Here is a 16,501-nt window from a genome sequence, read left to right as displayed (position 1 = left end):
CTGTAACTCTGCAGCTCAATACCTGGCGGTGTTCTGGTGGGAAGGGCGAATCCCCAGGAGCAGAGTGGGGTCCCAGAGGTTATCAGGCCACATGGGGAAAAGTGGTTCCACTGCTGGAAGGACACTTGGTACAGACTGTTGAGGCCACTTGGTCCCAGCAGACCCCAGAGAATGGCCACATGCGCTGGTGCTAGAACAAGGTCGTTAAGAGTGAAGTCTGGTGTCAGATGTGTTGTGATTTTCCAAAATCCCTGAAATGCTGCTGCTACACTATCTCACGAACTTTTTCTAGGGCGGGCTGGCACCTGGACACAGGCTCTGGGCATTGGCAGGAGCATGGTCCCGCAAGTGTTCCTGGGTGTGGCCAGCATTCAGCCATTGCTCAGTGAGACCCTCCACAGAGGGGTAGAACGGGTCAAAGCTACAGTTCCTCAGAAGTAAGGGACGGGGAAAAACAGCTGCATCTGAGATAAAACTCAGGAGAGAGGTACCACCGGGGCTTGGTCACGGACAGCGTAAAAGCGGGGAGTGGATGAAAGCTGAAGACAAAGGGCGGGTGCATGATCACTGATCAGGGAGAACAGAGTTCCAATACTAGAGACTGGGTAGCTGGGTGATGCCATTTTCACAGCTCCCGCGCAAACTCACTCGCACCTACGAGTGCCACAACAACCCACCCCAGTAGGCTAGCAGCGCCATCTAGTGGAGAACGAAGCCCTTACCCTAAGTCCTGCCCAATTGGGCCAACCTCACTCTTCAAGAACACAAGTCTCACCACCTCCTTAGTTTATGGACTATAAAGTGCTTCATAGTCTGACTTCTAGGGGAAAACGAAGTAATTTCAGTCGTATTTCAGTCTGTTAGCAGGTCCATGTATTCAATTTTCTTTCTTTTTTTTCCCTGTTTTTCATTTCTTTTTCTTGAATACAGAAAGAGAAAAAATTCATTTTTATTTTCAATTTTTATCAAAAATATTTTTCTTTAACTTTTTACTATATTTTTTACTTTTGTGCAAATTTTTTCAAGTTCTGTTTTACTTCCACCATTTTACTTTAGTCTACTTCAGTGTATTCACTTTTTCAAAATTTCAAACTATTTCCTTTTTTTCCCTCTTTTTCATTTCTTTTCTTTTTCTTGAATACAGAAAGAGAAAAAATTCATTTTGATTTTCAATTTTTATTAAAAATATTTTTATTTTTTTGTACTATATTCTTTACTTTGGTGTAATTTTTTTCAAATTCTATTTTACTTCCATCATTTCATTTTAGTCTACTTCAGTGTATTCATTTTTTCAAACTTTCAATTTCCTTCTTTTATCTTTCTTTTCCCTCTAATCTATCAAACCATTTTCAACACCCAGACCAAAACACACCTAGGATCTAGCACTATTTATTCATTTTTATTGTGTGTGTTTTAAATTTTTTAATATTCATATTTTTTATTTTAATTTTTTAATTTTAATTTTTTCTACCTCATTAACTCCTTTTCTCCCTTCAAAATGATGAAATTAAGGAATTCACCCCAAAAGAAAGAGCAGGAAGAAATGACAGCCAGGGACTTAACCAACACAGATACAAACAAGATGTCTGAACCAGAATTTAGAATCACAATAACCAGAATTTAAAATCACTCCAGCTAGTAAGCTGGAGTTGAAAATAGATTAGAATCCCTTTCTGCGGAGATAAAAAGAAGTAAAAACTAGTCAGGATGAAATAAAAAATGTTATAACTGAATTGCAATCATGGATGGATGCCAGGGCAGTAAGGATGAATGAGGCAGAACAGAGAATCAGCGATATAGAGGACAAACTTATGGAGAATAATGAAGCAGAAAAAAAAGGGAGATAAGGGAAAAGACCATGATTTAAGAATTAGAGAAAGCAGTGAGTCATTAAAAAGGAACAACATCAAAAAAAAAGGAACAACATCAGAATCATAGGGGTCCTAGAAGAAGAAGAGAGAGAAATACGGGTTGAAGGGTTGTGTGAGCAAATCATAGTGGAAAACTTTCCTAACCTAGGGAAAGACACAGACATCAAAATCTAGGAAACACAGAGGACTCCCATTAGGTTCCACAAAAACTGACCATCAACAAGGCATATCATAGTCAAATTCACAAAATATTCAGGCAAGGAGAGAATCATGAAAGCAGCAAGTGAAAAAAGTCCTTAACCTACAAGGGAAGTCAGATCAGGTATGCATCAGATGTATCCATGGATACTTGGCAGGCCAGAAGGGAGTGGTGGGATATATTCAATGTACTGAATCAGAAAAATATGCAGCCAAGAATTCTTTATCCAGCAAGGCTGTTCATTCAAAATAAAAGGAGAGATAAAAAGTTTCCCAAACAAAAATAAAGGAGTTTGTGACCACTAAACCAGCCCCGCAAGAAATTTTAAGGGGGACTCTCTGAGGGGAAGAAAGATGAAAATATAAATGAATACATACATACATACATACATACATAAACAAACAAACAAACAAACAAACACAAAAAGCAACAAAGACTAAAAAGGAACAGAGAACACCACCAGAAACTCCAACTCTACAAGCAACATAATGGCAATAAATTCATATCTTTCAGTACTTACTCTAAAAGTCAAAGGACTCAATGCTCCAATTTAAAGACATAGGGTAACAGAATGGATAAGAAAAACAAGATCCATCTATATGCTGTTTACAAGAGACCCACTTTAGACCTAAAGACACCTTCAGATTGAAAGTAAGGGGATGGAGAACCATCTATCATGCTAACGGACAACAAAAGAAAGCCGGCATAGCCATACTTATGTCAGATAATCTAGACTAAAATAAAGACTGTATCAAGAGATGCAGAAGGTCATTATATCATAATCAAGGGGTCTATCCACCAAGACAACCTAACAATTGTAAACATTTATGCACCAAACGTGGTAGCACCCAAATATATAAATCAATGAATCACAAACATAAAAAAACTCATTGATACTAATACCATAAGAGTAGGAGACTTCAACACCCTACTCACTGCAATGGACAGATCATTTAATCAAAAATCAACAAGGAAACAATGGCTTTGAATGACACACTGGACCAGATGGACTTAACATATATGTTTAGAACATTTCATCCTAAAGCAGCGGAATATGCATTCTTCTCCAGTGCACATGGAACATTCTCCAGAATAGAGCACATACTGGGACACAAATAAGCCCTCAGCAAGTACAAAAATATCGAGATCATACCATGCATATTTTCAGATCACAATGCTATGAAACTTGAAATAAACCACAAGAAAAAACTTGGAAAGGTAACAAAAACTTGGAGACTGAAGAACATCCTACTAAAAAATGAATGGGCTATCCAAGAAGTTAAGGAAGAAATTAATAGTATATGGGAGTCAATTAAAATGATAACACCACAACCCAAAACCTCTGGGACACAGCAAAGGCAGTCATAAGAGGAAAGTTTAAAGTAACCCAGGCCTTCCTAAAGAAGAAGAAGAAAGATCTCAGATACACAACCTAACCTAATGCCTTAACAAGATGGAAAAAGAACAGCAAATAAAACCCCAAACCAGCAGAAGGCAGGAAATAATAAAGATTAGAGCAGAAATTAATGCTACCAAAACCAAAAAAACAGTAGAACAGATCAATGAAACCAGAATCTGGTTCTTTGAAAGAATGAACAAAACTGATAAACCACTAGCCAGTTTGATCAAAAAGAAAAAGGAAAGGACCCAACTAAATAAAGTCAAGAATGAAAGAGGAGAGATCACAAGAAATACAGCAGAAATAAAAACAATAATAAGAGAATATTATGAGCAATTATATGCCAATAAAATGGGAAATCTGGAAGAAATGGACAAATTCCTAGAAACGTATACACTACCAAAACGGAAACAGGAAGAAATAGAAAATTTGAATGGACTCAAAACCAGTAAGAAAATCAAATTAGTACTTAAAAGTCTGCCAAAAAACAAGAGTCCAGGGTCAGATGGCTTTCCAGGAGAATTCTACCAAACATTTAAGGAAGAGTTAACACCCATTCTCTTGAAGCTGTTCCAAAAAATAGAAATGGAAGAAAAACTTCAAACTCATTCTATGAAGCCAGCATTACCTTGATCCCAAAACTAGACAGAGACCCCACTAAAAAGGAGAACTATAGACCAATTTCCCTGATGAACATGGATGCAAAAATCCTCAACAAGATATTAGCCAACCGGATCCAACAATACATTAAAAAAATTATTCACCATTACCAAGCGGGATTTATACCTGGGATGCAGGGCTGGTTCAATAGCCGCAAAACAATTAATGTGATTCCTCACATCAATAAAAGAAAGGACAAGAACCATATTATCCTCTCAATTGATGCAGAGAAAGCATTCAACAAAATACAGCATCCTTTCTTGATAAAAACCCTCAAGAAAGTAGGGATAGAAGGAGCATACCTCCAGATCATAGAAGCCTTATATGAACGACCCAATGCTAGTGTCATCCTCAATGGGGAAAAACTGACAGCTTTCCCCCTAAGGTCAGGAACAAGACAGGGATGTCCACTCTCGCCACTGTTATTCAACATAGTATTGGAAGTCTTAGCCTCTGCAATCAGACAACACAAAGAAATAAAAGGCATCCAAATCGGCCAGGAGGAGGTCAAACTTTCACTCTTCGCAGATGACATGATACTCTATATGGAAAACCCAAAAGATCCCACCAAAAAACTGCTAGAACTGATTCCTGAATTCAGCAAAGTTTCAGGATATAAAATCAATGCACAGAAATCGGTTGCACTCCTATACACCAACAATGAGCAATAGAAAGAAAAATCAAAGAATCGATCCCATTAACAATTGCACCAAAAACCATAAAATACCTAGGAATAAACATAATGAAAGTGGTGAAAAATCTAACACTGAAAACTAAAGAAAGCTAGTGAAAAAAATTGAAGCAGACACACACACACACACAAAACGGAAAAAGATTCCATGCTCCTGGATAGGAAGAACAATTATTGTTAAAATGTCGATACTACCCAAAGCAAACTACATATTCAATGCAATCCCTATAAAAATAACACCAGCATTCTCCACAGAGCTAGAACAAATAATCTTAAAATTTGTATGGAATCAGAAAAGACCCCGAATAGCCAAAGCAATCTTGAAAAAGAAAACCAAAGCAGGAGGCATCACAATCCTGGACTTCAAGCTATACAACAAAGCTGTAATCATCAAGACAGTATGGTACTGGCACAAGAACAGACACTCAGATCCATGGAACAGAATAGAGAACCCAGAAATGGACCCACAAACATATGGCCAACTAATCTTTGACAAAGCTGGAAAGAATAGCCAATGGAATAAAGACAGTCTCTTCAGCAAGAAGAGGGAAATCAGGACAGAGACATGCAGAAGAATGAACTTGGACCACTTTCTTACACCATACACAAAAATAAACTCAAAATGGATGAAAGACCTCAATGTAAGACAAGAAGCCATCAAAATCCTCAAGGAGAAAGCAGGCAAAAACCTCTTTGATCTTGGCTGCAGGAACTTCTTACTCAACATGTCTCTGGAGGCAAGGGAAACAAAAGCAAAAATGAACTACTGGGACCTCATCAAAAGAAAAAGCTTCTGCATAGTGAAGGAAACAATCAGCAAAACTAAAAAGCAACTGACAGAATGGGAGAAGATATTTTCAAATGACACATCAAATAAAGGGTTAGTATCCAAAATCTGTAAGGAACTTATCAAACTCAACATCCAAGAAATAAATAATTCAGTGAAGAAATGGGCAAAAGACATGAATAGATACTTCTCCAAAGAAGACATCCAGATGGCCAACTGACACATGAAACAATGCTCCACATCAGTCATCATCAGGAAAATACAAATCAAAACTGCAATGAGATACCACCTTACACCTGTCAGAATGGGTAACATTAACAACTCAGGCAACAGCAGATGTTGGCGAGGATGCTGAGAAAGAGGATCTCTTTTGCATTGTTGGTGGCAATGCAAGCTGGTGCAGCCACTCTGGAAAACAGTACAAAGGTTCCTCAAAAAACTAAAAATAGAACTACCCTACGACCCAGCAATTGTACTACTAGGCATTTATCCAAGGGATACAGGTGTGCTGTTTCGAAGGGACACATGCACCCCCATGTTTATAGCAGCACTATCATCAATAGCCAAAGTATGGAAAGAGCCCAAATGTCCATCGATGGATGAATGGATAAAGAAGATTTGGTATATATATATAATGGAGTATTACTCAGTGATCAAAAAGAATGAAATCTTGCCATTTGCACCAACATGGATAGAACTGGAGGGTATTATGCTAAGTGAAATTAGTCAGAGAAAGACAAAAATCATATGACTTCACTCATATGAGGACTTTAAGAGACAAAACAGATGAACATAAGGGAAGGGAAACAAAAATAATATAAAAACAGGAAGGGGACAAAACACAAGAGACTCATAAATATGGAGAATGAACAGAAGGTTACTAGAGGGGGTGTGAGAGGGGGGATGGGCTAAATGGGTAAGGAGCACTAAGGAATCTACTCCTGAAATCATTGTTGCCCTATATGCTAACTAATTTGGATGTAAATTTAAAAACAAACAAACAAAATATTCAGGGACGAGCTTTACTCTGGAAACCAAGAGGGAGGACTTAAATCAGGTCTTTTCCCGTTCTGCATGTTTTCTAGCGGCCTGGAGGAAAGATTTAACTACATACACATCAAATTCACAGAGACAGAAATCAAGAAGGGAGAATTCCCAAATAAAATCCCAAAAGACTTTGACGGTTGAAACAATGGGCCAATATAAACATGCTGAGATTTAACGGGCATAAGTCAGAAGCCCAAAAATCCAACTGTGGAAGCACATGATGGTGAAGATGAGCTTTAAGAAAACTTGGGCGTTCCAGTTGACTGCAATCACAATGTGAGTCAACAGAGATTTGAAGCTGACAAAACAACTAATTAAATTTTGAGGCTGCATAAATAAAGTTATAGTAATGATATGATTCAATACAGTTCTGCTATGTTTTGTTGGACCAGACAATACCTGTAAAGCTATGTCTAGTTTGGGTTGCCAAAAATCTTGATGGAATGTAACAAACCAGAGAAGAATTAACTAGCAATTGTGAGGGCGTTACTAACCAGAAACCTTAGGTATTTCACCTGAAGAATAGAAGACTTTGAAGTAACAAGGTCATAGTCCTTTAATAAAGGCTTTCTCCTGTGATTCTTGTTATTCCAGAGGGGAAATGAAGGACCAGTGGGGGAAAGTTATAGTAACTTTCAGGTCATCTTTCCTTACACATGAGAGACAATGCTTGTGCAGCACAAACTGTGAGAATTAAAATGGGCTTGCCCTCATTGGAGAGCTGAAGATTTTAGAAATCAACTTGGTAGGAATGTCATAGAAGTAATTAAAGCACTAGATTGCATTGTCCTTGTTTAGATCCATTCCGGCCCTGAGTCTGTCACCTTCCCTGCATCCTGCATTTTATCCCCAGCGCCCCCCCCCCCCGCCTTGTGGGACACCAGTAGGTAGCTTCACTGGCAGGGTCTGAATGTGAAATCCTGTGGTTCAAATGACAGTTTTCTTTCTGTGTATAGAATTTCCCTGTATTTCCATTAACATTCCTGAATGTAACAAGTGGCTTCACTTCCGCTTAAGATTTTCTGCATGAAGAGGGTGAGTTACTCTTTCAAAGATGATTGAGAAAATTGCTTTCACCAGGCCATTGTTAAACTGGGCATAAAGCTCTGGGAACAGAAGATGAATCTTGGGGATTTCTTTTTCTGAAAGAAAAAGGATCATCATTTCTAGTAGGAATTGCAAGTGTAAATGTATAGCATCTAACAGATACTACAAATCAGTATAGCCAGCCAGGTATAGGACAGCAGTGAATGGTGGGCAGCCTGTGCCTCATTAAAAACGGACAGGTATTACCAACTCCAGCCAACTTTGCCACGTGGTAGGGCAGACTCAATGTTGCTAGATTTTCCCATTTGTAAGAAAACCTATGAATCCAGATTTTTACATGAAATCATCTGATTTAAATTTTTTTATGTTTATTTATTTTTGAGAGAGAGAGAGCGACAGAGTGTGAACGGGGGAAGGGGAGAGAGAGAGGAGACACAGGATCTGAAGCAGGCTCCAGGCTCTGAGCTGTCAACACAGAGCCTGTCGCGGGGCTTGAACCCATGGACCAAGAGATTATGACCTGAGCTGAAGTCGGACCTTAGCTGACTGAACCACTCAGGTCCCCCAAATCTCCTGATTTTAAATGCTGGAAAATAATTCAAATTAAAAACTAAATCATGAAAAGAAACAAACATTGTGCTAACAAAATACACATGTATTTTAGAGATGCCTGGGTGGCTCAGTTGGTTGAGCGTCCGACTTCGACTCAGGTCATGATCTCACAATCTGTGGGTTTGAGCCCCACGTCGGGCTCTGTGCCGACAGCTCAGAGCCTGGAGCCTGCTTTGGATTCTGTGTCTCCCCTCTCTCTCTGTCCCCTCCCCTTCTCATGCTCTGTCTCAAAAATAAATAAATTTTTTTTTTTTAAAATACACATGTATTTTAGAGAGTGACACAAAATACGAGTTTGTGATCTCAGTTGTAAAATGAGTTTCTGGGATCTCTCCAAAATTCACTTCATCTTATAGTACACCTTTGGTGTCCCAGAAAATCAATTCTCAAATAGAATTAAATAAATATTTTTGAGCCCTTGATAAAAGACACATAGTTTGCTAGATATTTGGAAAATATGAACATAGATAGCTACGATCTTTGTTCCCAGAGTTGACACCTTTGCACTAGGTTAAGAGAAAACAATTCAACTATAATTTAAGATTAACACGCACTTTTATGAGTGGTACAAATATAGTACTGGGAAGGGAAACGTTGGAACAATGGAAGAATCAGAGGGAGTTGCATTAAAGAGGACCATTCGTGGTTTGACATGGAAGATTTTCTTAAGTGATGAATGAAGTGGGGAGACATACTCACGGGTAAGAGAGGACACGGGAGAGGTACAGTGATAGGAAGGGGAGAGATATTTCAAAACCTAGCTTTCAGGTAGTTTAGGAACAAAGGATAAGTGTTGGGGATTTGTATGAGAAAACTTCTAAGGAAGGTAATAGATCAAAGGCAGGCTAAAGAGTCTGATTTAATTCAATAAGCAATGTGTGAGAGGCAGCAGAATATCACAGAAAGGGGCAGGTATTCCATGCTGAAGTCCCAGCAGTAATGCCAGCTGGCGGTGTGGCCCTGAACAAACCTTTTAAATTCACTACATGCCATTTTACTACTTGTCATATAAGGTGTAACCTATTTCAAAATGTGTGTGAAATATAAACTATATCAGTAAGTCATTTCTTACAAGCCTTGTAAATTAGCTATTATTAATGATGGGCAACCTCTAAAGGTTTTAGACTAGAGGTGGGATGTGAGGGGGGAACCATGCTTTGGGGAAAATTAACTGGCAATTATGCTCTGAATGCATCATGAAACAGGCAAAAAGGCCAGTAGAAAGTGAAGTCATTTGCAATACACATATTTGTGAGTACCTAAACAAAACATGTATAGCCTTCTAAATTGAAAAAGGACAAAGGATTGGTCATGGAAAGTAAGTCTCCTCTCTTTGAAAGTCCTCTGAACACCGAGGTATCTTTCTCAGAGTCAATCACAATGACCAGCTTTTATGTTTTCTCCCAGAGATTACCCACATATTTATAAACGCGCATGAAGGAACTACTTCAATTTTGGAGCTACTTTCATTCCCAGTAGGAGGAGAATTTTAGCTCTGACACGGTGTGTGTCTGCATTCTCTTTCAAGCTGTCGTGGCAATGCTAGACTGCAAAATGTGTGGAATGTGCAAGAGCAGCCCTGGGAGGTCACCTGGGGCTTCAGGATTTCCAGGTCACCAGAATGTCTCTCCCTTTCTCCCTGGGGTAGTCTGACCCAGGATTTGAAAAGTATTAACCTTTCAGCTATTAAGAACACTTCTTCACTTTCGTGTTTAATCTAAGTGTCTGAAAAGATGTTGGGTGGTCTCCAGTGATTCACTTCAAGTCCTCTGGAGTTTGAAGATTACAGTTGAGGATGAGAAAGAGAGGAGATGATTTTGAAGTTACCTTCTAGAGAGCAATTGTTTTGCAAAACTCCTCAATGGCTTTATTAACCTCTATAGTTCAACTCCACTGGATTGGTGCGATCTTTTCCTCAACTTTGACCTTGTCCAAACTTTGGACTCAATCTGGGCAGTTTCTTTAAGGGTCCAGGATATACTATGGACACTCTGGCAACTATGCTTTCACTCATTCTGGTGTCCCTGCCTAAAATACCCTTCTCTGTCCTCCTTGATTAAGGACTGCTAAATCTGCAAAGTGCTCCTCAAGTTTGTTTTATCCCAGGAAGGCACAATACAGCAGTAACACTGTAGGATTTAACTATATGAGCTCAATGCCTAATTCTGGTTTTCACTAACTTTCCACTTTGGGCAAATTAATCTCTCAAAGCCTCGATTTCTTTGTATAATATCGATGCTAATGATTGTAATTTATAATGTTTTTGTGAGATTAAATGATATATTATTAAATATATTGGGTATATGGGGAGTGTTCAACAGCTGTTAATGTGATGGTAAAGATTCTGTAATTTCTCTGAAATGCATGATTTTCCTCCTCTGGTCTTTTTACATCAACATGCCCTGAGACAAAATTTAGTGGTTAATCAAATGCTATTTTTTTATTATTTACTAATTGTTTCTATATATTTTTTGGATTGATGCCCTCAACTAGATTTTAAATTCTTTAGGACAGGAATTACCCATTATAATTCTTTCTGAGTATATAGTACCTGTTCTATAATATTTACAGAATCAATTAATATAAATAGTCATTTTTCAAACTAACATTAGTTTTAGAGAAAAATCCAATTCCTTCTTTGGGATAAAGATTTGAAAGCACATCAAGAACAACTATAGGGCAGTGAACAAAAAGAAATCCTAAATAAAAAGAATATTTCCTGCTTTGATGCAGTCATCAAGGTCCAAAATAGCATTTCCAGAAAGGCTCTATTTTGCTCTTGGAGCCATGACAGCTCTGAAAATTCTAATTTTTAATTTTTTAAAAATTGTGGTGAATATTACCAGTTGTATATAAATCTACTTGTAAGTAAAATCTCATTTCCAGTAGAGTTCTTTTTGTTACTGGGTTCTGGACCGATCACTGGCTGAAATCAATCCATAGATCATAGTAAAACTGGCATTATAGAAATCTTAATACCATGCCACTCCTGCACGCCTATCCTAAAGCTGAGTGCTTTCCATGGGAAACCTCATTTTTCTTGTTTAATATTAGTTTGCATGAAATCTTCTGGTTCCTATTTTTAAGAGGAAATATGCACCATTATATGTGCATGAAACATATTTGCACAGGCCTGTTTTCCTACACTTGGACTTATCCCAGCCATTAAACTTAAAGTTTAATCTTGTCCATGCCATGTGACATGGATGCTTGCCAACAGTGTAAGAATTTCGTAGCTGAAGCCAATTTATTTAATACTTAAAACATTCATACTTTTCTTCCAAGGGTATATCAGGAGTATTTATTTGTGCTTTAGGATCTTAAAATTCAGTTAATACATCTTAGAAAAATGAATGGGTAGACATTGGAAGAGGCAAAGAACACTGATGGTTCCCTACACAGAAGTATGTGTTCTCCACTTTTCCTCCCCAAGAGAATCCCAGTTTTGTTTTATTCATCACCCTTTTACTATGCAGCCAAGTACCACAGGTAAAACTGACCTTGGGTGGCCACAATTCCACAACTCTACTGTCTCAAGCATTGCTACACAAGTGGGCATGCAACCCAGTTTTAACCAAAGACACCTAATGGGGAGCTTGCTAGGGAATTCGGGAAGTTTTCTCTCTTTTATGAGAAAGTTCTGAAAGCTACTTTTTATTCTCATGTATATGGTCATTTGTTTTTGCAGGGTTTGTATCTTCTGAAGCCATCCTGATCCATCTCAAGGACCATACCCTGAGCTGGACAGAGCTGAGAGAACTGTAGGGGAATTCGACCAGAACCATTGGATACTGCCTCCTATGAAATTTACTTTACCTTTGAACTTCCAGCTATGCAAATCAATAATTTCCTTAATGTTTCATCCATTTTGAGTTTTCTATTCGTTGTTACTGAGAGCATGCTAAAATGATACAGAAATATTCTGAATTTATGCATATAAGAATGTTGCTGAAGTCATCACCACCTAATATAAAGACTTTAGGGTGTCTTTGAATGAATCCCTTGGAATTACAAATGAGTTTCTTACATGCATTTGCTACTACTGCATTTCAATCCTACAATTTTGGATGATAACAAAATTAAAAGGAGACAAGGGAAAAACAGAGCATTAATTGTTAATGATGGGGGTTGCCTGGGTGGCTCAGTCGGTTAAGTGTCGGACTCTTCATTTTGGCTCAGGTCATTATCTCACAGTGCATGAGATCAAGTCTCGTGCTGGGCTCTGCACTGAGAGTGCACAGCCTGCTTGGGATTTTCTCTCTCCCATCTCTCTGCCCCTTCCCTGATCATGTGTACACATTCTGTCTCTCTCTCTCTCTCCTTCTCTCTCAAATACACTTTAAAATTGTTAATGACAATTATTTAAATAAACATTATCTTGATTTAGTTGTTGGTATATATTTAGTTGTAGGAAATGGATCCAACCCAAAAATGAAAAGGAATCCTCTAGCCTCTAAGAATCCATATCAAATTGGGCCACCTGATTTTAGAGATATGTACAAATTCAGGTTGATCGAGGTTTGAAAGTAACATTGATTCCTATCCCTTTTGAATAATGTCAAATATTTTCACAAAGCAATGCTTTCCTACTTCATCTATAAGGATAGTCATAACCATGTGTTGATCAAGAAAATTTATAATAGAATTCAATAAATAATTTTAGTAAATTTTAAATTTTATTATGAGATCAAAAACCTAGAGATTAAAAAGATGGAGTCATATAGCTATATAAGACATATTGTTTATCCAGTTCAAAGAAATGCTTCATGTATGTCTAGATTCAACGACCCTACAATAATTCCAAGGTGTCGAAGGGGTAGAATGCAAGTGCCCAGAGGAAAGGTTTCCATATATGTTCAACATTTTGTGTGTAATGAAACCTATATATTGGTTTTCATTTTCTTTCCTCCAAGAAACTTCGATATACATATTATCACTTGCTGAGCATTACTGGGAGAAGAGAAATCAGGATAAGGTAAAATACTAGTAGCAATGATTTATGCAACACATATATTGTGGCCAAGAATTTTACATTTGTTACCTTATGTAAGTTTCATAACAACCGTTGTTTTACAAATGAGCAAACTGAGGCTTAGAGAAACTAACTTGCTGAAGCTCATCAAACTAGTAAGTGGAGGAATGGAGCTGTAAGCCAGGTCTGGATGCCTCTAGAGCCTATGCTTAACTATGAGGTCATGCTAATTGGAGAGTACTAAATCAGGCTAGATGTGGTAGAGACAGGTATTCAGAGCTCTTGAATTTCAAACTGGTCCATACTTGTCTCACCTGTCTATTCAAACTGAATTTAGCTTCTGAATTAGAGAATTTGATAGAGTGCCCCTTTGCAAATTCACAGTAGAGTACAGATGCATGGGTTCTTAATACAACTCTGCCATTTGCTGTCCATGGAACCTTGTCTGAGCCCTTATTCTATTTCTTTAACATGGAAAGAATACAAATTTCACTCCTTATGTCATAGGTTTTGAGGAGTAAGCCAAATTACATATACTGTAAGGTGTAAAAAAGTATGCATTATCATTATTTTGTGACTTTCTCATCCCATCTACTGTTTTTTCACACTTGGTAATACTAAATTATTATACTGGAGACATCTATTGCTATTACTGCTGCTGCTACTGTTGTTGTTAATCCTATATAAAGAGACAGGATTGATTATCCATTAACTGGGGAAGGAGTAAGAAAAAGGAAAAAGGTTCCAGGGCTCATGCTCACTTTGGAACACATGATAATCTAGTACTAGAATGAGACTTTGGAACTGACTTCAACAGAATAGTCAAAGGGCTGTTCCACCGTGAAACTTAGAAAACCCCATTTTAAAAAAGGAAACACTCTATTTCAATTTTCTCATTTGTAAGATGTAGAGCAGATTTTAAAAGATGACTTTCCATCCTCCATCAAAAAAATGAAAATAAGTCTTATTAATGTAGCATATGTATTAGATAATTTAATTCTCTTTCAGCATTTAAATGAGTAAAGGACTTATTTTTATGACCACAGAATTCCTTGAAAAGGAAAGATTATGGAGAAATTTACATGTAAAACAATTAAAAATGTAGAAAATGAAACCATACTTACCAAGCCAATTAGAAAAATCCATTAATAAAGATTTCTCATCAAAGTAATGAGTTCCAGATTTAATGGGTTCCTTACCACAAAGATATTCCAAGTGCAATAGATATACATATATATATACATATATATATATATATATAATTTTTTAAATGTTTATTTATTTTTGAGAACGAGAAAGAAAGAGTGCTAGTGGGGGAGGGGCAAAGAGACAGAGGGAGACACAGAATCTGAAGCAGACTCCAGGCTCTGAGCTGTCAGTACAGAGCCTGACGTGGGGCTTGAACTTGTGAACCATGAGCTGAAGTCAGACGCTTTGATGACTGAGCCACCCAGGCGCCCTAATATATATTTTTTAAGAACCACAAATTGGCTTTAGGCCCTTTTATTTATTTTTTTAAGTTTATTTATTTATTGATTTATTTGAGAGAGAAAGAGAGAAAGAGAGAGAGAGAGAGAGAGAGAGGAGAGAGAGGATCCCAAATAGAGTACTCACAGGCAGCGCAAAGCCCAAAGCAGGGCTCAATCTCACTAACTGTGAGATCATTACCTGAGTCAAAACCAAGGGTCAGACACTTAACTGACTTAGCCACCCAGGTGCCTCAATATATATATATATTTAATGCTAATGTTTCACCTAGGTGGATTTTTTTCTAGGATTGAGGGCAGTTACAGTCTAGTACCAGCCAATTACTGATTCAGTTTTTGGTTTTTCATCATGCAAAATAATAACATGAAATAATAGAAAAAGCTCTGATCTAAGATACAGAAGTTCTAGGTTCTAATACTTATTGGCTTCATGAAAGTAACTATGTAACATACTACGTTTGCAGATTTCAATTTCATCATCTGTTGCATGGAAAAATATGTGTTTGGTTCACTTTAAGGTTATTATAAGTGCGAAATAAAATGGGCTCCATAGTGCTTCGTATATGATAAATACCAACTAAGAATTCTATTAATTACCTTCCCACAAGTTTCTGTGTATATCTTGACTAGTGAAGTTTTAAGAAAACAAAAACTCTAGTCGCTCTTTTATGATGGCATTCTGAATGGGATGTTTACTAACACATAACACGACCAAATCAAACGGTATTTGCTCTCTCAGTTTTTGTTTAGGAACCCATATAAAATAAATTATTTGGAAAACTGGTTTTAGAATCAATCTGTAAGCAGTTTATACTGTTTGGCTATTGCTACTTAGAGGAGACCCTTAAGCAAATCCTCTGAATGTGAGTTGGAATTGTGCTAGCTATATCTAAAATTTACATTAATTATTTTATATATATATATATATATATATATATATATATATATATATATATATATATATATTCATGGATAACTATTTCAGGTGTTTTTTTGAAAAAAGACTCATAACCACTTTCAGCATTAAAATATTTCTATTATTTCTTCAAAAACAAAACAAAAATAAATTAGTAAACTTTTCCCTTCACCATTCTGGCAGGCTAATCATATGAACTGAAAAAAACGGATAAGGGAGCATATCTGGTTCTAATTTCTGAACTCAACTCCAGATGTTTTCAACGTTTGCCTTTTTTTTAAAGCTATCTCAGCCCAAAGGGTGAAAAATCACTGCAAACTAAAACTTTTAATTTTATATTTTACTATTAAACCATGCTTATGAGGGAAGAACATCTCCAGTAAATGATCCATAATGACCGAAGAGACCCTTTCCATATAAATATATTATACAGATCTTCCTTGACCTATGATGGGGTTACATCCTGGTAAATCCATCATAAATTGAAAATATTGTAAGTCACAAATGCATTTAATATACCGATACTACCAAATATCATAGCTTAGCTCAACTTTCCCTTAAAACTGCTTAGAACACTTACATTACCCTACAGTTGGGCAAAATAATCTAACACAAAGTTTATTTTATAATAAAATGTTGGATATCTCATGTAGATATTGAATACTGTAGAAAGTGAACAACAGATAGTTGTATGGGTACAGAATGATTACAAGTGTACTGATTGTTACCCTTATGGTCACATGGCTAACTGGGAGCTACAACTCACTGCCTCTGCCCAGCATCACAAGGGAGTATTGTACCACATCTCGATAG

Source organism: Felis catus, chromosome A1 (assembly GCF_018350175.1).
Source record: "Felis catus isolate Fca126 chromosome A1, F.catus_Fca126_mat1.0, whole genome shotgun sequence".
Classification (NCBI taxonomy): domain Eukaryota; kingdom Metazoa; phylum Chordata; class Mammalia; order Carnivora; family Felidae; genus Felis; species Felis catus.
This window is presented reverse-complemented; position numbering follows the sequence as displayed.